Source organism: Lissotriton vulgaris, chromosome 1_1 (genome assembly GCF_964263255.1).
Source record: "Lissotriton vulgaris chromosome 1_1, aLisVul1.2, whole genome shotgun sequence".
NCBI classification, from domain to species: Eukaryota; Metazoa; Chordata; class Amphibia; order Caudata; family Salamandridae; genus Lissotriton; species Lissotriton vulgaris.
Window position 1 is genome coordinate 477,209,878 of NC_141685.1, and position 12,354 is coordinate 477,222,231.

The following is a 12,354-nucleotide window of genomic DNA, read 5'->3' on the forward strand; positions in this document are numbered from 1 at the left end:
CTTATGTTTATACACCTCAGATTCCCTCACCGCGAGTGCCATCACAAGGTACATATTTTATCTGTCATGATAGAGCCTATACATGGCTTCCTACTTATTTCTCAGGAACCTGTTATGTGGCTTTTCTTCTTCCCCCAACGTATACTGCTTCTTCAGGTCATTTCAGGAAAAGACATGGCAGGGGAGTTATTGATCAGAAAGATACAGCAGGACAGGAGGGAGGTGACTTTATTAAAGGGTTGCTTTCTTTCTGGGGTCCAATTGCCAATAGCAGAGACATCAGACAATTGGTTCGTGTTGTTGAGGCTACCATAAATTAAACTTCTGGACCCTTGAGTAATTTGACAGGCGAACTTCAGGCGGATCGTCTTATGACGTTGCAAAATCGGATAGTTTTAGACATTATCCTTGCAGATCGTGGAGGAGTCTGTAAATGGATCGGGTCTAGTTGCTGTGTTTACATTCCTGATAATGCCCCTACAGTATACCAAGGTATCTCCAAATTACATATCATCTCCGAGTCTATACATCAGGACACGGGAGATTGGTCTGTGATGGAATGGTTTTGGGGACTGCTGTCCACATGGGGATGGAAGATATTAACTTTCCTTGGAATGATCTTGGCCATCATTTTCTCTTGTTGTCTCTGTGTACAGTGTGGACCTGCTATATGTGGTCTTTGTGCCACTATGTGTGTCCCGAAGTCCGCGTCACAGAAAACAGAGATTATTAGAATGATGCTTCAGCAACAGCTCGATGACCTCATGGCCATTGACATCAACTCAGATTGACTTGAGTCCCTGGTGTTTTGCCTGAGTAATGGCAAAAGGAGGGTCTGAGGTTCTGCGATTTCGGATTTTGTCCCGTATCTAGCTGCCATTTTGTGGTTCGTCGCCATTTTGTGTTGCCCTCACTCAGGCAGCATGGCAAACGATGTGCTTTTGCTTTTCCAACTGCTACGTGTCCTTTCAGTTAAAAAGTAACTCCATTGCCCTTGTCTACGAAACCCGATGTCAGGGTCTGGCTGAGTTCGTTAATCCATGTCTGGCTCAATGGATCCCTGTCTCGGCTGACTATTTGCCCTCTCCTATTCTTTCCTTATACTATCTTATCCGATTGGCCTTCGCTATTCTCTCCTTGTATGCTCCTATTACACAACCATCCTTTGAGACACACAATTGCGTCCTGCCACCTGCAAGAAGGGATTGTGGACGCCATCACTGATTAATTTGTTGGGAGGGGTAGCACACGGGGTCTGAGAGAGGGGCATATTTGAGACACCTGATAGCTTGTTTTCCAACTTTTCTCATTGGTTCGTTTTGTATGTGAAAGGAGTGAGATTCTGTAAATATGTTTCCTATAAAAGACTGTACGCCACGGATTGAAGTGGCAGTCTCCTTAGAATCCACCTTGAGTGTAACTTCTAGGACAACTGTGCTTAGCTGCAGCTAATAATCCTGGCTTCCACGCTCAACGAAGTGTCGAGTGTCTCTGTTTTGTACAAGGCAGGTGAACTCGGGGATTAAGGCATGCCCATAAAGCCCGGTTCTCCAATGTGTGTTGTAATATAGTTAGAACTTCCCCAGTATTTCATTATTATAATGTTGCTAAAAAGAATTAGTTTGGGCAGATATACATTTTTATCAGTAAAGCCAACCCCTAACCACTGGGGTATGCGTTAAATCCTGAGTTTGTGCTTTTCCAGACCAATCCCTCTTAAAATATACTGCCCACCGGTATGGATGACATGTGATTACTACAGCTTGTGATCCCCATTGGCTTATGTGACATTCCCTGTAGACTGATTTACATACTTGCATGATTGATTGTCTCTGTTTAATGTGTGTGTGTGATGGTCAGTACTGTGACACCCTACACTGATATGAGTAGCACTATACAACAAATGAAATGCAAATGAGAGAGGGGCTATGGAGAGATGAGGGGCGCTGGTGGTGGTTGGCAGTGAGGGAATCCGAGTAGGAGGTCAATATGGAGGTGCTACGGAGATATGAGGGGTGCTGGTGGAAGGTGCCTGTGAGGGAATCCAAGGAGGAGGTCATGAGGGAGAGTCAGAGAAGTATCAGTTGCCCGATACGCCCACCTCAGAAACCTCCTCTTCCCATGAAAGGGACATTACATGGAAAAAAACACTTTTTGACAGTGCTAACATATAGAAAGAGATTTGGAAAGAAAATAATGTGCTTTACTTGTGCTTTGCTTTACTTGTGCTTTACTTTACTTGTAAGACTAAGGAAAGGCCTGGCATATAAGTAACAATCTGGCCCGCAGTGGCCCACCCGAGTGCATCCTTGGCCCACCCAAATACAAATTCCTGGAGCCAGGCCTGAACAGAAGCCAGACTGTGAATTCCCGAGGTGTTTGATGTTTTTTAAGTATGCGGAGAGCTCATTATGACAATGATTTCACAAGTGTTAGCCTCAGTAGTTAGTTATTTTGTTTTAGTAACCAGGGCAAAGCACAGGCGTCAGCTGACCCGATGTTCCTTCACCCTCACCCTCCTCTCATTTGTGAGGGTGAAGAAGGCCTAGCAAAGCCAACAGCTTTTTACCTGCCCTATTTGCAAATGCGCACTAGTAACCCGGGGCTGCTGACAGCCGCTCCAAGTTCATGATTTTGTTCTCAAGGTCAACTTGCTCACCTTTGAGCAAGACATTGACCCAGATTTTGAATAAATACCTCCCTTGTCAAGAAAACCTCACCTTCCCTCCTGCAAGTAAGACAAGTGGAGCTAGCAACGCCCCTACGTCATTGAGCAAAGGGTACAACACGCCTCTCAACGCCTGGTCAAGGCAGGGTGGTATTCAAATGGACATTCAGTTGGTGCACTAAATACTCCTGCCCTGCACAAGGCAAGGGACCTGGCCAAAAAACCCAATGCTGCTCTTAAGCAGAGTCGAAGGCTGATGGCGAGCAATGGCTCCTCGCTTATTTGTCAAGGTGGCGTAGGTAGGACAAACACTACTACAGCCTGCGTTTCGTGGCAGTGGGAGACTAGCATATTAGCGACTCCTTTTTTGTAGCCTGGCAAGAATTGACAATGGATTTCTTTTTTAAGTTCTTTCAATGTTCCGCAGAAGAGTATGGCCGCGGGAGCCCTCGGAAGGCGTGCCTGGCTCCCACAGCAGTCGCCACCGCCTCCGCAGCAAGGAAGAGCCACCGTCGGGCTGCAGCAACAGCAGCGGTCGGAGCAGGCTGCCCGACTGGCCATCGGTACCTCCTGGCCCGCGCTCCATGGATGCCCCGAGCACACTGCCTCCGTCCTGTCAGCCTGGCGTCCAACCCGCCACCCAACAACAGCGGCTCTCCCGTCCCGCTCTGAAGCGGAGCCCGGGCTCCCCGTGCCCCCGGGGGCCAGAGTAGTGCCGGAGGCTCCTCGCCACACCAGGGATTTATCGTTCTCCCGGACCTGCAGGATCGCCATGTAGCCCCCGCTGAGAAGGGTGAGCCCTGGCCGCGCTCCCCGGCTGCAGCAGCCCCCGCAATTCTGGGCCAGCAGAGAGGGCCCGTGTTGAGCGGCCCTCGGGCACACACATCCCTCCCAAAAACAAAGCAGCAGGGCAGTGAAAACGCCAGATGCAGGCAACAGCCCTGCAGACACATTCGAATTTAAAAAACTACGCCACGGACTCTCCTGGACTTCTTTACTTTTTCTTTTGTCCTGGCCGCCATTTTGCTGCTGCTCTCTGCCACTTTTCTCTGGACCCTGACCCGCCATCTTGTCCATTCGCTCGTCCTTCACCCTTTTCCCTTATTTCCCTCTTGACGATCCTCAAATGTTTCTTCCCTTTTCTGATTTGCCTTTTCTCCATACCGTTGTATCCCTCCCACCCTCCCTTGGTGCTGTGACTGCATCCCCCCTCCGACCGCACTTAATGGAACTCTGCTATTTTTTTTTTGGGTCTTGACTTGAGAAAATCTACTATATGTATATATGTATACAGAGATAACTCTAATCATTAATATATTCAGTAGACCTTTGTACTCTCTACCATTCCTATGTGACTCTTAGAGCATATCCATTCGTATCCCTTCCATATGTGTATAGAGATAACTCTAATCACTAGTATATGTAGTAGACCTTTGTACTCTCTACCATTCCTATGTGACTCTTAGAGTATATCCATTTGTATCTCTTCCTTGAGTGACTCTACTATTTGTACATCTGCAATTTTTCTTTCTATTTGTATCTCTTCCTTGTGTGACTTTACATCTTGTACATTTGCAATTGTTTCTGTTTGTATCTTTTATGTTACGCATGTAATCCTAAATCCTTATGTTTTGCAACTGGTTCTTATGTATAACGCTCTAACACTTTCGGTAAAAGTTCGCGCTATATCAAATCGCATTAAATAAAAATAAAAATAAATACGTCGTACACATATTCAAGTAAAAAGACTGATACAGTATTTAAAAAAACACGGCTGTAATCTTAATAAATTCCACACGATGGCAGTGTTCCTTCTATTATTGGAAAATAAACGTTTTTCTCTTGGGGCACCATATAATCCGCAGGAATTACGCAAACCAGCGAAAACAACACGGTGTGCTTTTATGAATTTTGACACATGTGCTATGAGTAGTGTGAGAGACAGACGGATGCCTCCCTACAAGTACAGACTGTGAAGGACATTCATTGTTCTTCAATCGACCGTTTTAACACATTTTCAAGAGCTATATAGATCCCAAATGCTCGAAATAATAACTTTCTAGAGACAAATATCAAGCCTGTACTGCTGGCGAAATGTGTTTGTTGGCAGTTCTGATACATCATGCCTTGTGCAGGCAGCATCATGAGTAGGCGATGCAATTGAGCTCACTTCCTCCCACTTGTCATTACTACGAATTGTCGACTCCAGCTACACGCAAGCTGTCTAAGCAGCAATTAACAACTGAAAACACATAGTAATACTTTCTCTGGTTATTTCTCGCCAAATAATAAAATAGAGCCAGCTTTACTTTAGCCAGGTCCGTCAGAAGCTTTTTTTAAGGGCCAGGGGAAATTAAACATGCGGGGCCCATGTTGTACTTCCTGTCTTGTCGCCCTAGGGAAGTTCACAGACTTAAGGCAGTCTTGTGCTGTTTGTGTGGAGTTGGACACTATTGTTAGCTTCGTAGGAGATACTCGTGGATCCGTACTTTCACTCGTGCAGCAATCTCCTCTTTAATCGAGGCACCACAACAAAGCCTTACTGTGAGGCAACCAAACTACTTGTTTTATTTTTTTTATTTAAGGACATCCTTTTTTTTGCGGTCTCTCTAAAAAATCTCTTCAGCTGGCTGTGGCAGACAACGTTGCGTACATTGTTCTGTGGCAGGCCCGACTGCAGGATTGGGGATATGGGAGGGCCAGGAAGAAGCATGGAGGGACCACATAGATGAAAATGGTTGCCTTGCATCTGCCAGGTGCCTTAGAGCTGGGTCTGGACATGCAGGGTAGTCTTGTAGAACCAAAGAGCAGCATTCTCTACTTTACTGTCTGGGTAGGGTGACCAACTGGCATGGGTTCAAATTCAGGAGAGTGAGTGTAAAAATTCAGGACTAAGGGTCAAAATTCCGGACAAAACTTCAGGACAGAAGGTCAAAATTCAGGACCAAACTTCGGGACAAAAGGTACATTTTACAAACACATCAGTGGAGGTCACGCAATGGTATAGAAGTTCGTAATAGACAACCAACATAAGTACAAGTCAAAATAAGTTTATATTAGGTTGAGTCAACCGATCACTTCACAGTTTCTTCACTATAGGTGCATTTTTGAGCAACTCTGCAGGTCTTTATGTGGTATTTCATATGATCATAATCTATTTAAATGGTTACTGCACTTGATTGTCCAGTCTGATATTTGGTTTACAGTTCATTGTCCTGAGCAGGTATGCTTGGTGAGAGAAGTGGTCAGAAAGATCTGCTCGGATGGACTTTGTTCCTAGCATCTCATATTTGTGTGCCATTGGGAGATGTAAAGCAGCAAGCATAGAATGTAGGTCATTGGGACTTGCAGTGCTGGACTAAAGTGCGGTCCTCTGAGTGGCAAGCTTTATGTGTCAGATCGCTTCAGGTGTTCCATGTCTGTTCAGTTGATAATGACTGATTTAAGGACTGGTATAGTACTCATTTATGGATAAGACCCATAGAGGACAGGTATTGTGTGAGGGTAGGAGCACAAAACAGGAAAAGGGAATAATTAACCAGCCTGCATGAGCTATAATTGGCTGCACACAGCTGGGTGATGAAATGTGGTTTCAGCAAATATGTATCATTTAAACATCACCAAGTAAAGTGTCTTGATTGCTTTGATCCTATTAAAACTCTGTTTGCAGCTCACCCTGAATTACAAACAAGTAGTCCATTTGTGGTTTCCTAACTGAGTATATGTTTTGAAACCTTTGCACAGTTCATTTAAAGGTATTTAAAGTTGTTGTGTGTTACATAAAAACGGATAGCTTACAGTCTTTGTTTATGCACCGCAAGAGAATTTGGGAAAAATATGGTGCATTCTACATCACATTTGTGATTATATATTCAATTGTATTAGCTTCTAAAGCATAGTAAATAATGACCCAAACAAACCTTTTTTGAGCCACAACAGGACACTGGAAGTTTGGGAAGAAACCATAACTTCCTAACATGTAACTTGCAGCTTGCATGCAGCTCTTTGATGGCAGTTAATAGCTCACTGTGCTAGGTTACGAATGTAACATATAAATTGCACAGTAACAAAGAATCTCTGTGACAAAAGCAGTAACGTACAGAGCTATGTGCATAAAATACTGTTCTTTGATATGTATGGTACACATTCTTTGTAGCAAGCATATTAATCCTCCATGCTACCTTGATGAATCAAAACTGACACTGTACAAATCATCCATCTCACTTCAGTAGGTACATTAATCACCAGAGTTATTGTGACACTTTTATTGTTGCCTGAAAACTGATGGATATACAAGGAACTTTGCAGTGCTTTCAAAACTGCTGCACAGCTATAAAACCATCCACCCCTAATAAAACCGCCCCCACCCTTCCAGCCTCCTGGGGAAATTCTTGATGCCTAGTACAACCAGTCCAGCCTTGCTAACACCCTCCAATGGTGCCCCTCATCTTCACATAGACCCTCAAGTTTTTTAAATTTCTTTCATAGTGCTACTCATCCAATGTATGTAGTGCAGGGTGTCGGAGTGCGTTGCATCACACACATATTATATAGAGACAATGATATATACATGTGTAAGTCAATGTATAGGAAATGTTACTGAAGACATTGAGGGCTACAAGGTTTAAGAGCCAGGAGTTAATCATACTGGTAGATGTTATATGTTAAGACTGCGTGGCTGTGTCAACTATCAATCCTACTGTAAATAACTGCATTGTTCCCCCATAGGCTCAAATAGGACCCCTTTCAAAGCCGTTTTTTATTGAGCACCACCTGGACCCATTGAGAAAATTATGTTTTAATACAACGAGTAAGTTCCTTTTTCATTGCCTTTGAACTCTGCCAAGGCTTACCAACCAAATGTTGCATCGGTGATATCCAAAATACCGAAATAATCACGGCCTATACCTAAGGTCATATCTAGTCCTTGTTTTTTTTTAAAAAAAACTCGATTTACTGGCATTTCTATCCCCACCCTTGGTACTTCAACTGGTTAGAACTAACTGTGCCTGCCTAGTGGCAAACTAATGAGGCCAGGTCATGCAATAATTAATGCAGTATTGTGGAAATCAGTACTACTGACCCAGGTCACTGACCCTCCAGATGCAATAGTGATTATATCACTACAAGTGTTCGAGACTTTAAGGTTAAAATTGAATTGCCATGTTAAACCATAATTAGAATTTAGAATCACTATGTTAATTCATGATTACAATTTATAATTTTATTGATGTCCATTGCTCGAAATGACCCCGTTTTTTGTCTCCTCAGAAACCTCTCCCTGGTAAGCTACCGAAAGACCAGTTAGCTTGTTTCAAAATAATTTTCTGTCGGATACAACTACCCTTAGGTACTGAACCAATTTTTTTGTACGTCAATTAAGCCATTGCATGCACCCACATGCTTACCCCTGTTGCTAGATAAAGAAATACGCGCAGCACATAACTGGTGAGACTGCTAAGCGCCCCCCGTTCAACCTGATCAAAATATGCATGAAACTCATTCGAAATGTGCATGGAAGTTAATCATGACACTGGGAGCACTAGTATCAATTAAGCTTAAAATGCATTTGTAGGTCCTCATTTCAATCCCAATTAAATCAGTTTCAGGAAGCTCTTCAGTCCTGATGATGATCTAAACTCATATAGATCGAAACGTCGTCGACCTACCCAAGGAAATACACCCACTTCATTGTATATATCTCTGTGGTTTTAAGCCTTGTTGTTGTGTGACATTTCGTTTTTCACTTTGTTCACTTATGTCACGTTCTGCACCTTGTCACTCACTTGAGCACCTGTAAAACTCTATAATAATTGAAAATAAAATAGAAAGTAAATAAAAGATTCTACAAGAACCTACATCTCTAGCTCCCTAGCGTTAATTAAGTATTCGCTTGACTCCTTTCAGGACCTTATCAGGCCACCTTTGAACCACTGTTCCTTTAAAAAGCTCCCTCCAGCCCTGGCACGTTTAAACCTGGAGACCGACAAAAGGCCGGCACTCGAGGAGCGAAGATTCCGCTTGGGTTGATACCACCTACATTTTTCCTGCATGGGAATAGGTCCCAGTTTGTGCACTGCTCTGAAAATCAGACATAAGGACTTAAAATGTATCCTTTCCTTAATAGGCAGCCGATTTAGCTCTCTAAGAGCCAAGGTGGAAGATGAACTGCGCGACCTATTGAGTGCCAATTTCGCCGCTGCAGACTGTACTCTCTGCAAGCCCTGGATGATGTAACGTGGGGCGCCCGAGTACAGAGAGTTACAATAATCCAGCCTGCTTAATACTGTGCTTCTTACCACCTCCGGGCGAGAGTCCGTTGGTAGTAGCGGTAGTATTTTTCGCAGCAGCTGTATCAAGGAAAAGCATACATTAGCAGTCTTATTATCATGAGACTCCATCTGGAGGTTATCATCGATCCAAACCCCTAGGTTGCGTACCTTCTTGACCGGCGCTACAGGTCCCTCCTCAGGAGTGAGTTTGAGTTCACAAGGTAGAGGTTTAGGTATCCTTGCGGAGGAGCAATACAGCACCTCGGTTTTTCCGCTATTAAACTGAAGGGAATTTCTCCTGAGCCAGCCAGCCGTGCATTGCATGCACTGCTGGAAGGTATCCAGGGAGATTGCGTGTTCACCTTCTAAGGAGAATGCCAACTGAGTATCATCAGCATAGTTAACTAGGCTAACTCCAAAAGATTTAATAAGAAGCAAGGGCTGCAGCTATATTTTAAACAAAATGGGGCTGATCGCAGAGCCCTGCGGCACTCCATATATTACCGGCGATATACTAGAGGAAAATGGTGCTAAGGACACAACCTGCTGTCTCCCCGTCAAGTAAGACTGGATACATTGCAGTGCTCGCCCCTTCCCCCCCAGCCTCCTAAGTCTCTCCACTAGGATAGAGTGGTTTACCGTGTCGAATGCTGCCGACATATCGAGAAGCACTAAAACCGTCACATTCCCGTTGTCGGCACGCATTCGCAGGTTATCCATCATGGTGACAAGCGCCGTCTCAGTCCCATGGCCCGGTCGAAACCCAAATTGGTCTTTGTCAAGTAATAGATTTTGTCCCAGAAAACACGACAGTGTCCCACTGACTGCCTTCTCCAGGATTTTGACCGGATAGGGCAAAAGAGAAATTGGTCTGAAACTGGCCGGGACTGATGGATCGAGGGTAGGTTTCTTAATCAGCGGGGTCATCACCGTCTGTTTACAGCAGTCCGGGGCAGTTCCCTCGAACAGTGATTGATTACAAATCTGCCTCAGCCACGGGAGGGTTTCTTTGCCAAAAATCTTCCAGACTTTCGGGGGGAGGGGATCAAGGGGAGATCCCGATGTGACACTGTGCGCCAAACTGTTAAAAACATCAGCAGTAAGAGCCGGGAAATCATCCATGGCTGCTTGCTAAAGAGGATCTTCTTCCCCCGGTAGTTCTAAATCATCAAGGCCTTCATTATTAGGATGAAGAATGTTAACAATTTTTATAATTTTATCCTGAAAATAATGAGAAATATCATCACATAATTTTTGTGATGCTGCTCCCTTATTATTTAGACATGTCGGAGCAGACAGGTCTTTGATGATTTTAAAAGGAGCTTTTGCTCCAATCGGCGCTTGTGTAATGGAGGTGGCATAGAATTCAGCCTTAGTTTTGAGAATAAGTACTTTATATTTCAATTGTATTAGTCTCAATTCTTTTTTGCCTTCCTCGGTGTATCCACTTCTCCATTTCCTTCCCGCCTGCTTGCGGAGCGTGCGTAGCTGTTTCAGCTCTTCGTTGTACCAAGGGGCCGTCGTTTTATTCCTGTTTTTTATCTTTTTTACAGGAATTATCTGATCTAAAGAATCTGTAATATAGCTGGTGTACATTTTATGGTTCTCTTCAACAGTCATCCTAGAAGAAGGACAATTATCTCCCTTATCACATAAGAGTGAGCCCGACTTGTCCAATTTTGCCCAGACCCTACCACTTCTGTAGGAATTCTGCTGGTTATTTTTGGCCTTTGGGCAGGGCTGCTTAATCTCAAACTGAATTAGGTGGTGGTCCGTCCAAGTCTGGGGTAGTATATTTAGTATCTTGGAGGAGTCCTGATTGGCAAACAGTAAGTCTAGAATGTGGCCCCCTTGATGCGTAGCCCGTTCCACTAGCTGTACGAGATTCAGGTTAGCACATGTGTGATTTAGGTCTCTCAGATGGTTACTAAGATTCCCCTCTTCTCGAAGATTGAAATCTCCCAGTACAATCATCCTAGTATGTGTCAAGGTTAGGTTGGTAATGATATGTAGGAGGTTATGATATTGCGTATTGCTGCCAGGGGGTCTATAGCATAGCAATCCTGACAATAGGTTACCCCTGGTGTCTGCAGCGTAAAGCCCATAGTTTCTATCCCCTCTACTACCTCTACCGATAGGGACGTAAGGTTTAGTTCCTCCTTAAAAATTATTCCCACGCCTCCCCCTCTGCCTGTAGTTCTTGGTTTATGAATAATTTTGTATCCATTAGGGCAAGCTAGCCCTATTTCCACCATTGATTCAGTGGTGATCCATGTCTCTGTTAAAAACAAGGCGTCTAATCCCATGTCTTCGATTGGACTTAAGACTTCTATATGATGCTTGACAAGAGACCGACTATTGATCAGTCTGCAAATTAGAAACTTTCCCTCCGATAGCTCATAACCTGCATGGTATATTGTCTTGCTATGTGACTTACCCAAATTAAGAAGTTGATCCCTATCATAGACCAGGCATCCCTGAACTGCATCCAAACGGACAGCGTGGTTGGCGCTAAGCGCGTCCTGGGTGCGGACGGGCGCAGATGGGCTTGCCTCTGGCGCGCCTCTGGCGCGCCATCAGCACGCCCGCTGCGCACGTACGCTGCGCGCTAGCATTTCCCCGTATTTATGCAGTGAAACAGCCAGAGAGCCCTGCCCAGCACCTAGAGCTGTGTGCAAATTCGATTTTTAAAAAAACAGAACTAACTGTTTCACAGCGAAATTATCATTAAAAACAGATCTCAAACGAGGTAACGCAGCTTCCTGCTGCAGTGTGATGTTATCCCCCCAGTCTGAGGCTGTGCGCTAGCATTTCCCCGTATTTATGCAGTCAAACAGCCAGAGAGCCCTGCCCAGCACCTAGAGCGACTCACAAAATGGCGCTAAGGAAGGCAGGACAGAGTCTCCCTCACCCAAGATGGCGCTACTGCCCACAAAGGATGTTGTTTTACCCCGCTCGAGCAGCGGGTGAGTAAATAACTATTTTATGGTGCAAGTATGCGGCTTGGCAAATATTATGAAGTGTGCAAATTCGATTTTTAAAAAAACAGAACTAACTGTTTCACAGCGAAATTATTATTAAAAACAGATCCCAAACGAGGTAACTCAGCTTCCTGCTGCAGCGTGATGTTATCTCCACAGTCTGAGGCTGCGCGCTAGCATTTCCCCGTATTTATGCAGTCAAACAGCCAGAGAGCCCTGCCCAGCACCTAGAGCGACTCACAAAATGGCGCTAAGGAAGGCAGGACAGAGTCTCCCTCACCCAAGATGGCGCTACTGCCCACAAAGGATGTTGTTTTACCCCGCTCGAACAGCGGGTGAGTAACTAATTATTTTATGGGGCAAGTATGTGGCTTGGCAAATATTATGAAGTGTGCAAATTCGATTTTTAATAAAACAGAACTAACTGTTCACG